Genomic DNA, 18641 nt, shown 5'->3' on the forward strand with positions numbered 1-18641 from the left:
TTTGTATTTTTTATTTAATTGTTATGTATGTTTGGGGGATTTTAATGTTGGTGTATGTGTTCAATTAATGTTAAGAGGCATTTTGAAATTAACAAGAAGATATAGAAGAAAATGACCGAACAAGAGCCTTTGTCTTGAACGAATGAACAAAAACATCTTTAGACATTTTTATTTGTTCAGGCTTTTCCTTGATTTTCTGGAACTCCTGTGTTGTTCTCAGTTTAACCTTGACCTTCAAAGTATATCTTTTTTAGTGAGTATTGTTTTTATTGTTTAAGTGGTTTGTGACCTTGGTCTGGAAAAGCGTTATATAAATACAAATAACTTACTTACTTACTTACAATTATTGAAGTGCATGCACATGATTCAAACACTAGGGGGAGCCAGAAACACTAATTTAAAAAGTATTGAGTGGACCTTTAAAAGACCCATTCAGTAAATACTAGCATCATCTCATAAAAAAAATCATTATTATTCATTTAGGTAAGGAAACTATGAAAATAAATATTGCTTGGTAAGACATGTGAAAACAAGAAAATAGGCAACACTAACAAAAAAAAGAAAACAGGGTTCCCATGGATATCATAAGTATGTTTTATATTAGTGTCAAATCTCAAATTGTGATTTGTTTTAATGTTTTGACAGCTTCAGGGTTTTTTTAAGTTACGGTTGATCGTCAAGTTAGTCTTACATTTAATTTTAAATGGTATTAAATGAAAGTGTTTCAAAAGTATTGAATATAAAGCGCCTTAAGCTGTAGTTAAATAAATACATGTCAAAAATACATCATGATGTTCTGCTCCGTATAAGAAATCTGTATTTTTGCATCTTTAGCTGCTGTCATGAATTTAAGTTTAATTTGAACCCATGATGAATCTTGGTCTGTAAAAATTAATTAATCTCACGATATGATTCTATACGATATATTCATCTCACGATAGGATATGGAACGATTTTATAGGACACTGGATTTTAGCGAGACATCTTGTGAGTGTTGGATTCTCTTTTAGTCCAAATTATCAGCCCTAAAAGCTGCTGGAGTTAACAGTATCCTCTCGTCCCCAGTCATCGCCAGGATCTTGCAGGATTTTATTGTTCCTTAAGCTGCTGAGGGTGTTATGACGGCTCCCATCTAGCAACCAAGTTTATTTGAAACTCAGAAATGAACACTACCAATATTTTCACGTTAATTGTGAATTAAATCAAATTATTTTTTTGTCACCCATATCGATATTCAATCTATAACCCTTGTTTGACCCCTTATTTATCTTGAAATTTAAAGTATATATTTTATTGAGTATTGTTTTGATTGTTTAAGCGCTTTGTGACCCTGGTCTAGAAAAGCGCTATATAAATACAAACTACTTACTTACTTACTTGTAAAGTTTTTTGTCAATCACTTTGTCAGTTGGAAAAACTTCTTTTTTTTTAAAGGTTTGCACTTGTATTATGTTTATTTATTGCCTATTTTTAAATTTATAATTTATCTCAAATTGGGAAAATTAGTTACACAAAACAAGCATTGTGTTTTCCAAGATGTTTAGTATAAGTCTAGAGTGTATATGAGCTTTTCCAATATATATATTTTTTTTATAATATGGTTACTATTGTGTTGAATCCTGATTTGGTGTGTCTCTGATGGATGGTGCACTAATAAAACACAATATCTTGAACCATCCGTCATTTTGATCATGTTCTGCAATCAACAAATATGGATTGAGCTCCTTGGCAGAGGTATGCACCGTCTCAGTGCTCCGACATCCATTTAGTTTTTATATCTTTGAACTTAGACATATCAACTCAAGGTAAGCATCAGTTGTGAAATCTTTAATTGGCCGTCACCGTCAGTAAAAGGCAGCATCACAATGGTGTCGTCTACCTCTCCATACCCCGGCACGATGTTAAGTGGCCTCACTTTCTTATGCAACCCCCCCGGGGGAAATATCCGCTCGCTGACAGATGCTGCGATGAAAGCTCAGCAACACCCAGAAGACATAACGTTCTTTTATATATGTGAGCGAATGAGACAATGTTGTTCTCCGGATGCACATAAAAAAACCCTCGCGAGGATGAAGCTTCTCAACCAGTCAAGGTTGTCGGTGTGCATCAAAGAAAGGGTTTGTAATAAAGCAAGATAAGATTGACGATGGAATCCCGGGCCCCTCAACCCGGGGTGATCTACTTCCTGAGATGGGAAGTTGAATCGATGCGTCGCCGCTATAGATGGCGAGACAGCGATAGAAAAAGGAGGATCCGGGGAACACGGCCAGGTTAGAGGAGTAACAGGACGATGCGTGACGTGTTTATTTGAGAAGGTTGTACTTTTTAGACGTGACCTTTCTGCCTCTGCCGTTGTTTTCTGACTCACCAGACGGAAAGTTATTCTAAAGCATCTTCTATTCGTTTGCTCGGAAATAAATGATTTGCATCCTTTCGCCACCATCTGAACTATTTTATTTGATAGTTCCATCTAGTAAAATGTGCCTCGCGGTGGGTTAAGGTTTTCCTTAAATACGACAGCAACAAATACATCCAACAACTGGATATTTTCTTGACCTACATCAACCCTTATGTCCGGCGAATATTTTCTCACAATGAATAGAATTATTATCGTGATCACGATTTAATCTTGAGCTAATAAACATGGTTGTCACGAGAACCAGTACTTGCGTTTGTGTCTTCTCGTCTGGACTATTGCAACAGTTTGTTTTCATTTCTTAACAAGAAGGAGCTGTGTTCTCTGTGTTATCTTGACCTTTTAAGTATATTATTAATTGAGTATTTGTTAGCGCTTTGTGACACTGGTCTGGAAAATCGCTCTATAAATATAAATGACTTACTTACTTACCTACTTTAGTACCAATTCAGTACGAGCACGCCAAAAAATTAAACGATACCATCTTTTTTTTGGTACCGTAAGTATTGAATACACGTGTTCTTGGCGAATCCGACGGGTCTGTATACACGCTTACGAGCTCTGTATCCATCTGCTGTCTTCAAAACAATACCTTCTGTTATTTCAAGTGAAAACACCTCGTCTTACTGATAAACCTGCCAGTGGAAGTCACATTTGGAATGCTGATTAACGTTAGATTAGATTAGATCAGATAGATTTAATTAATCCCTCTGGATATCTCCTTCGGGAAATTGGGTTTCCAGGACACAGCAGACGATAGTTACATAAAAACAAAAACAAAAAGTGCAAATTAAAGACCAAAGTGGAAGGATGACAAAGCGCAGATATAAAGAACATAGAGTAACGCAAAGAAAATGTGGAGCAATTATTATACACTGAAAAAACCCTGCAAACGTGTCAATTAAGTTTGGAAACTAAAGGAGGAAACACTTTAAACTTTGACACCTTCAAGATGGATCCAAAGTACTGGGATGAAATATCCTTAAATTCAGCAACAGCGCTACGGTGGGCAACAGTGGTTACTGCATGTTAGGAGAAACAATGCTGAACGTGGATTTCTCAACAGAGAATGATATCGCCGCAGGCTTCCTGTTGATATTCTTTTCTCAGTCTTGCAGATTCTTGTCTATGCAGCAACTAGAAATGTAGGAACTGTTGAAGAGTAAAACTGCAAGAACCCTTTGCTTAGAAATGTTTGTAAAACAAGTTAAAATATTGTCATAAACAAACCTGATGGTCTTCTGATTTTTACATTTAAAATGTGGCTTCATTAAGTTTCAATCAATCACCGGTTTAACCTGAAGTCAGCCAACCACTAGGGGGCCACAACGTGCTTCACGCTACATTAAACTGCCTAAAATAGCTAACTAGCTAGCACCAAGGTTGTATCGATAACTTTAATCTACTACGGCCTGAAAAGCACTATTAAACTAGAAAATTAGCATTTCCGTTAGCGTAGGTGAAAGTATTGAATTAGTATTCGAAGTAAAAATGTGTGAAAACAGTTGAAAAGATGGCATGAAGGAAAAAGACGGACGTGAAAACGTTGAAATAAAGTGAAAAAGGTTGAAAAGAAAAGGAAGAAGAATAAAAAAGTAGAATAAGTAGTTAAGTAGTAATTGTAAAAAAAAAAAGGAAAAAGCCAATAGAGAAGAAGTTTCATTTTCTAATGGTAATTTTTGATAGTATTTTCAAAATAAACCAACTTTTGTTGCCAGTGTTGTAAACACAACATAAAACATTTATAATAAATGTATTGTAATCGTTTTTAAAAACCATTCCTACTGTTCATTTATATTCATATTTTTCGGTCAACCTTTAGATACACAATTAAAACACACATTTTCAAACAAAAGTTGAACTTCAACTTGATATTCTCCAAATAATTTGTCACTGTAAGATTATTTTGACCAGAATTTTAAGGTAATAAGCTTGATTTAATGAATCTTGTAAAGAATAATACAGTTAACCTTCCTCCGTTCACGGGTTCCTCATACTTGCAATATTCTGGATATGGGGACAGAGACAGAGACGTCCCGGTGCTTGTGTTTTGTTTGACGTAAGTGTTTGTAAAAGGTTGTGTTTGGGGAAAAAAAATATTGTTCAACAGCTGAGAAACATTGCTTTAGTGACGTCAACGACCGACAGTTTGACGTCCTTCCAGGTTGAGGGGAATCCTACAGAACAGGAATAAATATCTTTTGTCCTTCCTTTCTCAGAGTATTTCCTTAAAAGTTACTAGTGTAGTTTGATTCTAGCAGTTATTTGGTTCGAAACCACCATGATGGTTAATGCACCTTTTGGATCAGAGCTTCTGGTCAATGAACTAAAATGTACTATTATGTCAGAGTACACAACATTATATAGAGATTAACTGTAGCCTTTGAAACTAATTTTAAACAATCAATAAAGCTTTACCTTACCTTACCTTAATTCTCGGCCGATTACATGCACACTTCGAGTCGGACTCAGGCTTATAAGGTCCAGTTAAAGCAGCCTTCAGCGTCGTGGCAACAAGAATCAATACTCTCGCGCCTTCTGTGTTCGCCCCGCGGCTGTTTTCTTGACAAGATGGTGGCCGGCGTCTGGATTAATGTTTGTTGGATTGATTCAGTGTTTTAAATACCCGAGCTCCTGCCGAGGCTCTATTGAAGGCTTTCACAGCACAAATGTGGCTCGAGACAAAAGTACACGTTTGTTTTTTGGACACAAAGAAATTCTGCCCGACTGTGTTAAATATGTTTTTGTAGGAAACATCAATTCGACCGATTCTATGCTTTTTGTATTATGTGTTTTGTTGTTGTTGTTTGATTAAAAAAACAAAAGGGAAAAAAAGGAAATGAATGATATTTTACTTTAACTCAACGAAAGAACAAGATAAACATTTATGTTTTCTTGATCTAACCCATGATGCTTTGCTAATAATTGTAGAATGGTGAAACAAGGAATTATTACTTATTGTTACATAACATTAAATAATAGACTCAAAAATACTATGTTTCTATTCCAGCTAAAAAAAATGAAACTCTTTTTGTTGTTAATTTATTTATTTAGTTGATCTTCATATTGCTAAGGTTTTTGTTCTGTTCATTTTATTTGTGTCCAATATAATAGTTCCACAGTCGACGTTGTCAGTCTAATATCGTGAAAGCATTTTTGTTGATGCTTAACAAATACAAAAATAAAAAAAAAGAAGTCTTGTTTTCGTCTACTAAAATGATTAGAGCATGTTTTTTTTGTTTTTTAAACCACCTTTAATGTCATTTTTATTAGTCACAACTAGGGGTGTAAGAATTTACATTACTATGATACATCACTAAATCATTTTCACATGATCGAATCGATATTCAAAGGCACTATATAAATTTTGGTTTAAAAAATATATATATTTTTACTTTTGGCTTTCAAATATATATATATATATATTTTTTTTATCATACTTCTTTATGCTTTCAATTTCAACAAATGTGTATAAAATAAAATAATTTGATTTAAAATGTTGTACTTAACATGAATATCTCACCGGCGATGACTGAGGACGAGAGGATACACTTGACTCGAGTAGCTTTTAAAGCTGACGTTTGGACATATTTGGATTAAAAACAAATAAAAGTAGTTACTACATAGAGTAATGTGGTCTGTAAAATCTGCAACACCAAAGTCCAAAGTACTCGACAATACTACGACTATATATTCTTGTTCCTTCCGTATTACAGATACAATGGAACTCAACAAACTCTTGCATCTACTATTTGAAGTCGACTTCTTCAGGTGATTTTCTTGCAGTGCATCTCTGAGACTCTTAACTTTTAATTGACGAGCCCAGAGAAGCATCTCCCGTCAGCACTCGGAGGCGAGGATGTGTGTCAACTTAAAGAAGCCGGCTTTCAATCAAACGGGCTTCGCGGCCACTCGGAGGTGTTAGCGTTGAAGTGGCGCCGACTCTAACTGAGACACGCTCTGCGTTTTAGACGCTCTCACCTCCGTGACTCATCCTGTCTCTGCTGAAGTCACACCGCGCTACGCTTTCAGACCACGTCCAATGTTGACGCCTAAAAAAATTGAACTTCTCCTTTTGAATAAGTGAGATATTCATGCATCTTCTTGTGATAAAGAATATATATATGGAGCTTTTGTCTTTAGGAAATAGTTGAGCCTCTTCAAAACTGCAGCTGTGATTCATTTTTTCAAAATGGCAAATGTCAAGAACCCCTTTATACCTCAAAAGTCAATTAATTTAGCTCCATTAAAGTTATAAAGATACAGTAAGTATAAAGTTGCATGTCTATGACAGGTTTGGTACAAAATATTGATACGATGTATATAAGATATCATTACATTTTTCACAATACTGTATTTACATTGTATGTAAATATAATTTGATTTAAAAAAATGCATTTTCAATGCAAACATGCAAATATTTACACAGTTTGTTCATTTTTTTGTTACAATTAAACTTCCAGCGGCTAGATGGCATTAGAAGCCGTCATTATCCAGCTATCCAGACGATGACTGAGGACGAGAGGATACAGTCTACTAGGACAAAAAAAACAAATGAAAGCAGTTAAGACTTCGACAAGAGTCATGTAAATTCTGCGACACCAGAGTCAAGTACTCGGACAATACTACAAATATATCCTTGTTACAACAGTATCGCAATATATAGTATCGGTGCCGTTGTTTTGTGATGCATATCGCAAGATTCATGCCAATACACACCCCTAGTTCTCGAGGTAGACCATGAACCTAATCAGAGACGTCAAACTCATGGTCCAGGGGCAAAATATGGCCACGCCAAGTCATGTTATGTGGACGGTTGGCTCAAAATCAGAGTAGATACAGTAAATGTTTAGGTGTATACAGTATGGTGACCTCGAAAGATACAAGCGTTTACGATAAGATACGGAACACAGTTTATGGAAGTCAAAAATGATACAGAAAATACCGATAACAGTAATACTGAAGAAAAGAAGATTTGTTGCTTGAAAAAATACAGTTTGAGCGCCGAAATAAACTGATTGAGTTTAATACCCCTGATCTCTGTAACCCAAACTTTGCCGTCATTTGAAATGTTGTTGGTTTTGATGACTATTTGAAAAACGCTTAACGGTTGTGTCGCCAAAATCTTCATGTGTTAATCCAGGGGCGGGGCTCCATCCAACCCATGATGCTTTGCGAATTCGGAATAATTGTAGACTGGTGAAACAAGGAATTATTACTTATTTTTACTCACATAATACTCTATATTGCAAAGACTTTGTTCAATACACGTTAAAGTTTCATCTTAGTGCGCTAGAAAAAATCTTAACTTACACACTTTCCCCTTTAAATGATCTCAAACCGTTTAACAGCTCATGCTAGCTTAACCAACACTGGTTTAAACTCCACGTTTCATGACAGACGTGCTAATGGTCGCCCTCGTCGCCTGCTCACGTATGTCACGGCAACATTAAACTGCGCTAATGACCTCGGACGCTCCGGGCCGCCACACTTCCCTGCAGGGCTCCGGGAACGAGACAGGAAGAAAAAAAATAAAGCACGTTTTTTTTAAATTCAGACGTCCAATCTGGTGTCTACTTCCTCACAACCTGGACTGAACCCTCATGCGAGCCCTGATTTGAATTCCTCCCTCACATGGTTTGTTTGTGTCATCTCGCCGGATAATTAAGAGTAAAGGGGCAGCAGGGGGGCTCAGGAAATGGATGCCACTGACGTGGAGGAGACGGGGGGATGTATTTGCGGAGATCATCTTTTCAATGAATGTGGAGGGAAACAGATGCACACAAACAAAACATTCCCGATGATAAGATTTCTACCTGAAAAATATTTGTTCTGGAGACCATTTGTATTATAGTGTCAAACTTAATTTGACCCGTCAAGTCATTTTTATGTGGACGGCAAGATGTTTGGCTCAAAATCAAAGTAAGGAACCAGTTCATGATGATGTAAGTGTCTGTTTGTACAAAACTCTCATTTAATTCCAATATTTACTTTAGAAAATGTGCTTAAGCCCCGCCCACTTAAAATAATAGGATTTTCTGAAGCTAAAATCTTGTTTACCATAACCACACCCACTCTTATGTGATTGGTCAAGCACTGAGATTTTTAAACGCATGTCATCAATCCCAGAAGTCTCCACCTCCAAGGGACTTGTTGTGTAAGCAAAGCGGGTTCAACACTTGAAACATGCGAGTGAGTCGGGAAAGTTGGAGTTTGACATTAGTTGCAAGCAGCAATACGAGTAAAACTGGAACATGTTTGGTGAAGAACAAAAATACTGAGATAATTACAATTATTTGAGCCTCAGAGAATGAAAAAAATAATAATAAAATGAGCAGACTCCAACCTCCTATAAGGTAAATATTTATTTTGTCTGGACCGCGACTTGAACGGCTAAATATTTTGACTAGTTGAGTTTGACAACTAAAAGATATCACAAAATACTAAACGAAAATATTGTGTGTCCCTGGGGCCACATGCAGACCTTCGACAGACCAGTCTTGAAAAAAATGTCATGCAATTGTCGATTCTTTTTTAAAAATGTTTCCATTTTTGGACGAAGATGAAGATGAAGATAAGTGAGCGTCAGTTGATACATTAGCATGAACATACATTAACTCAACTTAACTTAAAAAAAAGGATTATTCTAAAAATAATATCTAAACCCTTAGTCAATATTAGGGTGAGTAATAAATTAGTGGAATTAGAATTTTGGTTGAACCATCACTTTAAAATGACCGGAATACTTAGTATTAAGTAACTTTTTTCCCACATTTTTGTTTTTTAGTTCTAAAAACATAAATTGGAACTTGTAGGTTTGGAAACTACAGGATTTAATTGCACCTAAGCTGGTGCTGTCGTGGTGAAGACGTGGCACATTCATGCCAAGAGGTGTTGGTTTGAATCCCAGTCATGGGAAACGTTTCGTTCATTACATCCTGTGGGTGGTTCAGGGTGTTGTTTAGTTTCATAATAAGCCAGTAAATGATACCACATTAGTTTGAGAGCATGCTTTAACGTGGAAAAATAAATATTTTTAAATGATTTGAGGTCCTTCAAATTGTGTTCATATGATTATAAAGAGTCTCAAGAGCTGCTCTCTGTTCATTTCCTCCAACATTGGAAATGTTTTAATCGTTTAACTGAACCGACTCATCATCTTCGTTCTCAGAAAGAAAACCACAGAGGACAACGGGACAACAACAACAACAACAGAACTGATGCCATGTTTAACATCAGATGTATGGTTTTGTTCATCCAGAGATGAAGAATATTCACTCAACCGACTTTTTACAGCATGTGGGAGATCAAAGTTCTAGATTTTCCTCTGATCTTACACTTTTTATTCCTACAGTCACTGAACTCATCGTCTGCTCAAATACGCATTATGAGATTACACTTAATGCCAATGTTGATTTAAGCAGCATGAAATGGAGACCCTCGTTACCACCGCTTGTTAAAGTAAACATTTAATATATAATGTATATATAAATATATAATAAATTCACATCTTGTGGAAACCTACACCTATAATGTCCACAATGCATTGCACCAATTGAAGCGGTTCTTCACGCTTTACTGGTTATTTGTTTATTTATTTAGTGTTTAACACATTGTCAATTATTACATTAACGCTTCACTTTAGTTCATTAAATTTGTTTAAACTTAAACTTGTTTGATTTTGTGTTCCATGTTTTTTTTTAAATGATTAACATTCTAATGAAAGTACAACGTTTCAATCAAAATGAATTGAAAAACATTTAAAAATAAAAAAAATAATGGGTCAAAATGTGGTCAGTAGTGATGTTAAATATATCCTTAAAACTTGTGTGTTCTTTTTAACCCTTAAGTTTTCTTTTTTATTTCTTAACTACTTACAATACTATTTAAATGTTTAGTCATATGATGTCATTTTTAAAGGTAACTAAAAATAAGTAAATTAATAACTTTCAAGCCAGACATAAAAAACACATAGAATCTTATAATGTTTAAAAAGTACACTTATATTCATAAGTGGCATAACTTCATTTAATTACAATTTCTTTTGCATTCTTTAATAAGCTTTTTGTTTCTATCTTTCTTTTGGTTACGCCGCCTCTCAAAACAGTAATACTGGATTAAACACTAGGGTCTGAAAAGGAATATTATTCTAGATTAAATGAATTAATGGAAAAAAGGCCAAATGTTTGAGATTGACAGCGACGATCCACAATTGTTGCACTGTGTTGATAACAAGATCTATTTTTCCCGCATAATGTAAATTCATAACGATACAACGACACAAAGCACGTCAATAATTCAAGATTTAATAAAGGCTTGTAATGAACTCGGTTCCTCAGATCTCTGATGGCAGTCACGCAGTTGACGTCAACCACTTAAAAACAGATTTAGGATTTAATAATAGTGTGTCTGAGTCATAAATGCGATTTTCCTTCCAGCATGACACGTAACAGACGGATGCTTCCGACACCCGCCAACCACGACCCGTTTCCAGGTGATAAGTGAAGCCCTTGTGGTACGTTCAAGGCCACAACGTTCACACATATCTGGAGTTTCGAGATAAGAATGAGTCAGAAAAAGAAAAGTCGTGAGGAAGATGTATCACAGATGCAGCGCACGCGCTCGGCTTCCCAGCAGCATCTCGACAAGGACTTTGCCCTTTACAGCAAACATGGGCGAGGTGGAGGGAAGGTCCCACCGAAACTGTGGATTATGACAAAGATTATGTCAACACAGGGTGTGTTTAGACGATTTATGAGGGGTCGGATGAGGTCCTGTTTATATTTCATGGTAAGGCAGACGAGATAGATGATCGGTGGCGCCAATGCAGAACTGCATGAAGACGCAGTTCATCTAGTGGCCACTTGAGGCTGGTTGCAAATGGATTCTCAAGATGGTGGCGGTTTCTTGAGCTCTTGCTTTGACAGCAAATAACAGTACGATTACAGGTTATTTTTGATCTTTCATTGACAATATCAACATGTAGTACAAATCAGCTTAATTGATACATTTTTAAAGCTGGTTCCTCATAAAGTATTCATCAAAGACACATTAAAGAAAGCTTTGCAAACCAAAACAAAAGAGTCCAGTCCAAGAACGTCCACTTGCTTGTAGAGGTGTGTACTTGCAAGAATCTGGCGATACGATACATATCACTAGACAGGGACAACGATACGATGTATCGTGATACTGTAGGAACAATGATATATTTGTAGTGTTGTCCAAGTACTTGAATGTGGTGTTGTAGAATTTACACACTACAAAACTCATGACGAAGTGTATCCTCTCGTCCACAGTAGACTGGGATTGAGCAGGATTCCCAGACCTCAAAAAAACGGATATCACAAAAAAAGAAAATTCTTAAATGCTTTAATCTTAAATACAGGAAGTGCCGTACACAGCCAGCCAAATAAAAAGCTGGTTTTAACAGCGCAGTTTAAAAGCGACTTGATTCGATTTCAGTACTGAGACACACAGAAGAGGAGTGACATTTTTTCTTACATTTATTTTTCTGAAGATTTTAAAGATGGCTGCAAATGAGGATTGTTTTAAAACTGTGTTTCACTATACAAAGGGTGACGTCACAATTACTATGTACATATTATATAATTTTTGGGATAAGAAACCTGTAGTTTGGCAAATCAAAGCTCAAAAAAGACAAAGATACGTAGCCTGTTTTTACACAAAACTACTATTATTGTATTTAAATTATTACCATCTCAACTTGAGATCTATAATCATGTGTAGCTACTCTTTTCCTTCCTTATAAAAGGGCAGGGATAAACAATTCCCTTGGAAAACCGTGACGTCACAAACATTGAGTTTAAAATGTTCAAATCATTTTCATTTCCTCACCGTCAGTATGGACAACATAGTGTTTGTATACTTTAGGGAAAAGTCTGATGTTTGGCATTGATTACAAGGGAAAATACTTTCCTGGTTTTTAGCCACTTTACAAACTTTATAACCTCAAAACCTTCCTCGCAAAAGCCTCGGAGTTAAGCCATCAACTCTTATCGTTATTCAGGGGGCAGCCATACACATGGATGGTTTGATCGTTGCTTTCAGAGTCTTGAACGGCGAGAGTAGCGAGGTGGAACTAAAGAGAGAAAAAAAAGGTCTTAATTGCAGGGATCAGGAAAGGCAGGAAGACGCGCCGCTGGGCATAATGTTGGAGGTGAAGGATCATGCAGCAGGATCGTGATGCTAGTCTAGCTGCAGCTGGTAACATGGAATCACTCGACATATACGCAGGGCAACAGAGTCGTGCTGTGGTTCGACTGAAACAGAAATGTTGGAGCTCAACAACTATAAAGTTCATTTAGAATCGGATCGTGAACGTTTTATCGAGTCTTTTATTTAAACTTAATATAAAATCTTGCTGGACATTGACCTTCATAGCACTTGTTATTGAGATTTTATTGATTTTCATTCGGTTATTTCTAGTAAGAATTTTATATTTTGAAATGTTGTCTTTATTTTAAACTGTTTTGGGCGCCTTATTTTTTCCAATGCATATAAGCACATCAGCAAATATATCTTTTCAATCTTTCTCCTAACCTTGTCTTGATTAACATGCAATTAAATTTTTGTTCTTTATTCACACGTTTAAGTGTATTGTCCAGAATCTGGCGATATGATACGTTTCCCGATAAACAGGAAACAATACAATACATTAGGATAAGTAAGGATAATTTTATTAAGGCTGCACGATACATCCAAAAAAAGATCAATATCAATAAATACTGGCCCGTGTTATATGCATATCGAAAACATGTGTGATCATTTATCATTTTTTATTGTATAAATCAAGCATTTCTTAAATGCGCACTTTGATCAATTAGTGTCACGTACACGGAAGTAAGACTAACTAGCGCTACTCGAATTCGAGTCCGGTCACTCATCTCTTTCAACCCCTTTTGCTAAAGCAACTTATTGTAAGTACTTTTCGTCACGTCTCTGTTGTTTTCTTATAAGATCGTGGAACTTCCAAACAAGTGTTAACCTGTCCATCGCCGTATGCAAATGAGCTCAATTTTTAGCGTCAGGTAATTTATAAACTGTTGTGTGTGCGTGTACAAGGAGGTGGGATTTATTATTGATTTGGTGATATCGCGACACGCCGGCAGCTCCTCTCTGATGTCGCTCACTTTCGTGTGAAACCGATGCAAGTCCCGCGAAACTGAGCGTTATAAGTGATATTCTTCTCCGATCGTGTCGGTACAGAAGCGCAGAAATGAACTAAAGGGAAATATTGCAACTTTTTCCTTCGCTAGACCCCAGGACGTCCCCTATAGTACTCGCTACTGCACGCGAGCAACAAATATTGCATTTATATTGATATCGCAATTGAAGACACCAATATCGAATATCGCACATATTTACAATATTGTGCAGCCCTAATTTTGATACATTGCAATTAATTGCAATACTCTTGAGAACAAGGATATATTTGTAGTATTTTCCGAGTTGACTCTGGTGCTAACGGCTTTCTAGCTTTTGAAAGCTGCTGGAGTCGACTGTATCCTCTTGTCCCCAGTCATCGCGAGATTACACTTTTCCTTAACTGCTGCCATCTAGCCGCCGGAAGTTTAATCACAACGAAAAGATGAAAAATTAAATAAACATGATTTAAAAAGCAAAACAATTATTAGTCGATACATAACTGTTTAGTAATCGATAAAGCATCGTGGGGAAAAAAACGACGCAATTTATGGGATCGACAATGTTTTTTCAGTCCCCTAGAAAAGTTTGTTGCGTAACAGCCTAAATCTCTGGCTGCAACATCGTGTCTGAGTGAATTACACAAGACTAATGTCGTTCTCCATGCGGGCGTGTAAATATTTTAGCGTCTCCTGGAACCTCGATTAACGCCGGGATCAGCGATTTCCATTTACTCCTTCCACAAATAACGACCGCGACGCAGACTCGGCCCGGTGACACATCCTAATAAATAGGTGCGTTCCTCCAGGGCTGTGGACCGAACCCGCCGGGCACCGGAGGGAGACGAAAATACGAGATGCGAGTGGGAGGCAGGGAAACCCTGCTCCACATACCTCGGGATCAGAGGGAATTCATTGCTCGCTGAGGAGGATGGAGCATGGAGAAAAAATGCTACATATTAAGAGTTCGTCTTCGTCGGTTTCTCAGCTTGAGACAGAAGAGGTTACATGCGACGGTGCACACGGACCTCTGGTGCACCCCCCCTTTCTTTGCACTCCCCCCATTCTATTGCTCATTCTTTCTGCTCTGCTGGAGCGGTGTGTAGAGAAACCGAGGGAGTTCCTTCAACCTCCTCACTCCGGCGTATTTCCCTCCTCCAGCCTGGTGCTATATAAAAACCCAGTCTTCATAAGGGAGGCGTCGACGCGGGCCCTTAATGATGAGGAAAAGCAAATGTTGCTGCATCTACACGGCAAATGATGCAATTCGAGAAAAAAAAATGCATTAACTACAGCCATGACAGATCTGTTCATTAAATCACACGGGTTTCTCCATCTCTATCGCATTTTGTGTCGCAATCACAGGACCCGTTTAGATATAAAAATGTGTCCAAATATATTGTTATTTCCTTTGTCCGTTACTGGTCAGTGACGCATTTGATACCGGCCGCACAGAAAGAGAAAAAAGATGTCGAAAACAGGCATTATTTAATTTCAAATTATTACTGTCTGAAAGGCAATTTAGTTTGAAAAAAAAAGTAGGATTTTTGACACTTGAAGCGTCATATTTCGCTCATGTTTTCTCAAAAAAATAAGTCTTTGAAGTAGAGAAAATTAGTGAAACACAAACTCACTATGGAACAATCTTGTTGCAGGAAAGAATCCTGTCGATTCAGCGTTAAAATGTATTTTTACAGCATTAAAATTAGTTTTTTTTCTACTGGTTGTGCTGTTTTTTTGCTGTTTGAGTCTGTGAATGCCAACATTAAACCAGTTTATGTGGTGCAAAAAAAGGTTGGGGACCCCATTTCTATATGAAATACTAAAAGGTATTTTAAAATTAAATCTATACTGTATGTGTAAGAAAAGTTAATTCATTGTGAAAGTGTTTCTAGTCGTTTAATTTGATTAAAAAACAAAAAGCAAGTTCAACCTTTCAGCAAAGAAATGATTCAATCCAATTATTTTAAAGAATAAGTCAACACTTACTTACTTGAAATTTCAAACGTTCAATAATCTGATACACTTCCGTACACAAACACTCTACCACTCTCTCCAAGCAAAAAACACTCTCACCCCCTCTCAGAGAACTCATCATCATCATTAATTCAGCTGAGAGTTTCACCATCATCATGTCACATAAGTGACAAAAATCAATTTTCCAAAAACAGACAAATCGGTAATAATAATGACGTGTTCTGGCCATTACTAAGACACCCTTTCTTTGAGTCTAAGGAAATCAAATGTACTATTCGATGTGATTTATCTGCTCTTTTTAGTAGTAATATCAAAGCGATTAGATTTTTTTAAAAGTATTAATATTCTATATATTGTCTGCTCTAACAGTGTCACCATCAGAAGAAGAAAACCGTTGGAGATTCAGTTTAAATTCAGTCTATATTGTCGTCCCTCATTCCTCACCAGGTACCTCTGAGCCCAGCAAACGAATAAAACTCTACGAAAGGCAAATTGATCGCGACTCGATCGAACGTCCTTGTTGATGGTGAAACAGGAAAAATGTCGGAATGATTAACAATTAAGTCCACATGATCGATCCCTGGTTCACGCTGACTGTGCACAAGTGTGCGAGGTGAGCGGTGCGTAGAGCTGCCGGCTCGCGAGAAGGAAAGGTTGCAGGTTTGAATCCTGTTTGAGGTTTGGATTTAAAGAGAAACTGTTCAGTGTGGAGTAGGTTTGCTCTCCCGCTGCTTGCATAGGTTTCCTCCGGGAACTCTGGTTTACTCCCTTAGTTTTGGAAAAATATTAAAAGTTTTAGTCAAATCAGAAGACAATAAAAGACGACCTGCATTTTGAACATCTGAAAAGTTAATTTTAGCTAAGAAAACAAGTCTAAATTTTGTTGGTCTGTCATTTAAATGTGGTCACTAGTCGGGGTTTATCCCTCGAGTTTTCTCACATTTTGTGCCCAGGCCTTTCGGGTCATCTTGACCCAGAGATCAACACAAGGGTTAAGAAAATAAAGATACTCTTACGACTAAATATTGTGACATGTTTTGCACCTCCAGGTTACGATATTGAACAGCAGTGTATCAGGTTAAGATAAAATATGGAATAAATACAAAAATAAAATGTGCTTTTCAAATACTTTTTTTAATCAAAGTTCTTTCTATAGTTTATACAAAAGCGTGTTAAAAAATAAGTATTCTCTGATTATGTTCATCTTTGTGTTGCAATTAAACTTCTGGCCACTAGATGGTAGTCGTCATTAAGTCCTAAAGGAACAGGGGAATCCCAGCAAGGACTGAGGACGAGAGGATACAGTCGACTCCAACGGCTTTTAAAGCTGGAATGTATATTGAACACTATAAAATCTGCCTTTCTTGATCCACAAGAATGGAGTAATTTAAGTTTCTGAGGTCTGGGAATCCAGTGATATCCCGGGTTTGACTGAGGACGAGAGGACACAGTCGACTTCAGCAGCTTTTAAAGTTGATGTTTTGACGTATTTTGGTTTCAAAAACAAATTAAAGCAGTTATGACTTTGTCAAGAGTCATGTGGACTGTAAATTCTGCAACACCAGAGTCAAGTACTCGACAATACTACAAATACATCGTTTTTCTACAGTATCGTAATATATCGTATCGTTGCACTAGTATTGTGATATGTATCGTATCGTCAGTTCAATGCTAATACAGTCTTTGTCTTAAGGTCCCTCTTGGACATTCAGAAAATCAATTTAGTAAAACTAAACCAGCTTCTAAATTTCACAAAGAAAAACTATAATGAATATATTAACAGGTGTTTCTAGATCACAGGATGTGTTTAAGAGCTACCAACACATAGTTTTTAAGGTTTTTAAATTAGTGACGCCGACACTAACCAGACTTCATCAGATGAATGAGCACTGTGGGCGAGAGAAGATCTGAGGGAAGTGCAGTGAGAATAGAAAAGAAAAGCCTTGCTCAGAGGTACCGGGGAAGAACGTTAGGGCGCAGCAGGAGTACAAGAGGTAGAAACAATGGATTTATCCACACAGTGTGAAGACGGAGGGTAGGTGAGGTTAGTGTATCTGCTTCAGTGAAGTCTTTCATCCACATGGATACTCAACCTATTATATACAAATGACCGTTGATTAAAACTGTGGATGATCCAGATATAAAACTGTGTGCTTTGGAAAAATCAGCAGAAGAAATAAAGGAATTTACTATAAGAAAAACAAATTCTATTAAGGGGGAAAATGTAATCTAAAAGGGAATCTAAGAAAGTATATTTACACCATCAGAATATTAAATGATTGAATTTAATATTCCAAATGTTAAAACTTTCAGTTTGTTTATTGAAATGAAATAACATTTTTTCTTTTAAATAGATGAATTCAATCATTTCTTAAACGAATGGTTGAATTTGGTTTTACTGAATACTTTAGCTATACATCTGTACATTTAAAGGTTGAATTTTTGTTTTTATAATTGAATTACAAAATCTTGAAAATGACATATAGTTAGATATTTTGATTCAAAAAATTTAAAAAAAATGAATTCAACATCTTTAATTCAGTCTTTTATTCAATGCAATATAAAACCAACATTTTATTAATTTAAAACAAATTCAACCTTTTATTATAGAAGTTATAGAGTTAATATATTGAAAAAAGGACTCAAATAAAAACGCTTTCAATAAAACATTTAATTTCTAACTATAATAAATATAATATAAGCAGTGGATATAGTTGTAAGACATGGTTGAGATGCTAAAATAATCCATCATTCAATAAAAAGAAGACGGTTCAGAATCAAATACTGTTCAAGAAGCGACAGCTATATTCATGAAAAACATGTTTTATACAGTGTGTTGGACATTTCTACCTCAGTTTTACATCTGAAGGAAAACTTCAGAGAAGCAGAGACGTATGGTACAAAACTTTATTGATTTTTGATTGAAATTGTTTTTTTCCAATAGCCACAGAAAATACAGCAATTTTTCATAAAAATAAAAATAAAATAAGAACAAGAACAAAGAGAAATAAAGATAAGATTCTAAAGAGTTTAAAGATAAAGATAAAGAACATAGATCAAAGAAAAATGACAATGAAACAGAACAT

At 36.2% G+C, this 18641-nt stretch overlaps 1 protein-coding gene across 3 annotated transcripts in view; it reads right to left on the reverse strand.

The window, feature by feature from the left end:
* Nucleotides 1–18641, reverse strand: part of sytl5 (synaptotagmin-like 5) — a 55433-nt gene that overhangs the window by 35736 nt on the left and 1056 nt on the right. The window lies entirely within an intron of this gene.

The sequence above is a fragment of the Callionymus lyra genome, chromosome 12 (genome assembly GCF_982586985.1).
Source record: "Callionymus lyra chromosome 12, fCalLyr1.hap1.1, whole genome shotgun sequence".
In the NCBI taxonomy this organism is placed as follows: domain Eukaryota; kingdom Metazoa; phylum Chordata; class Actinopteri; order Syngnathiformes; family Callionymidae; genus Callionymus; species Callionymus lyra.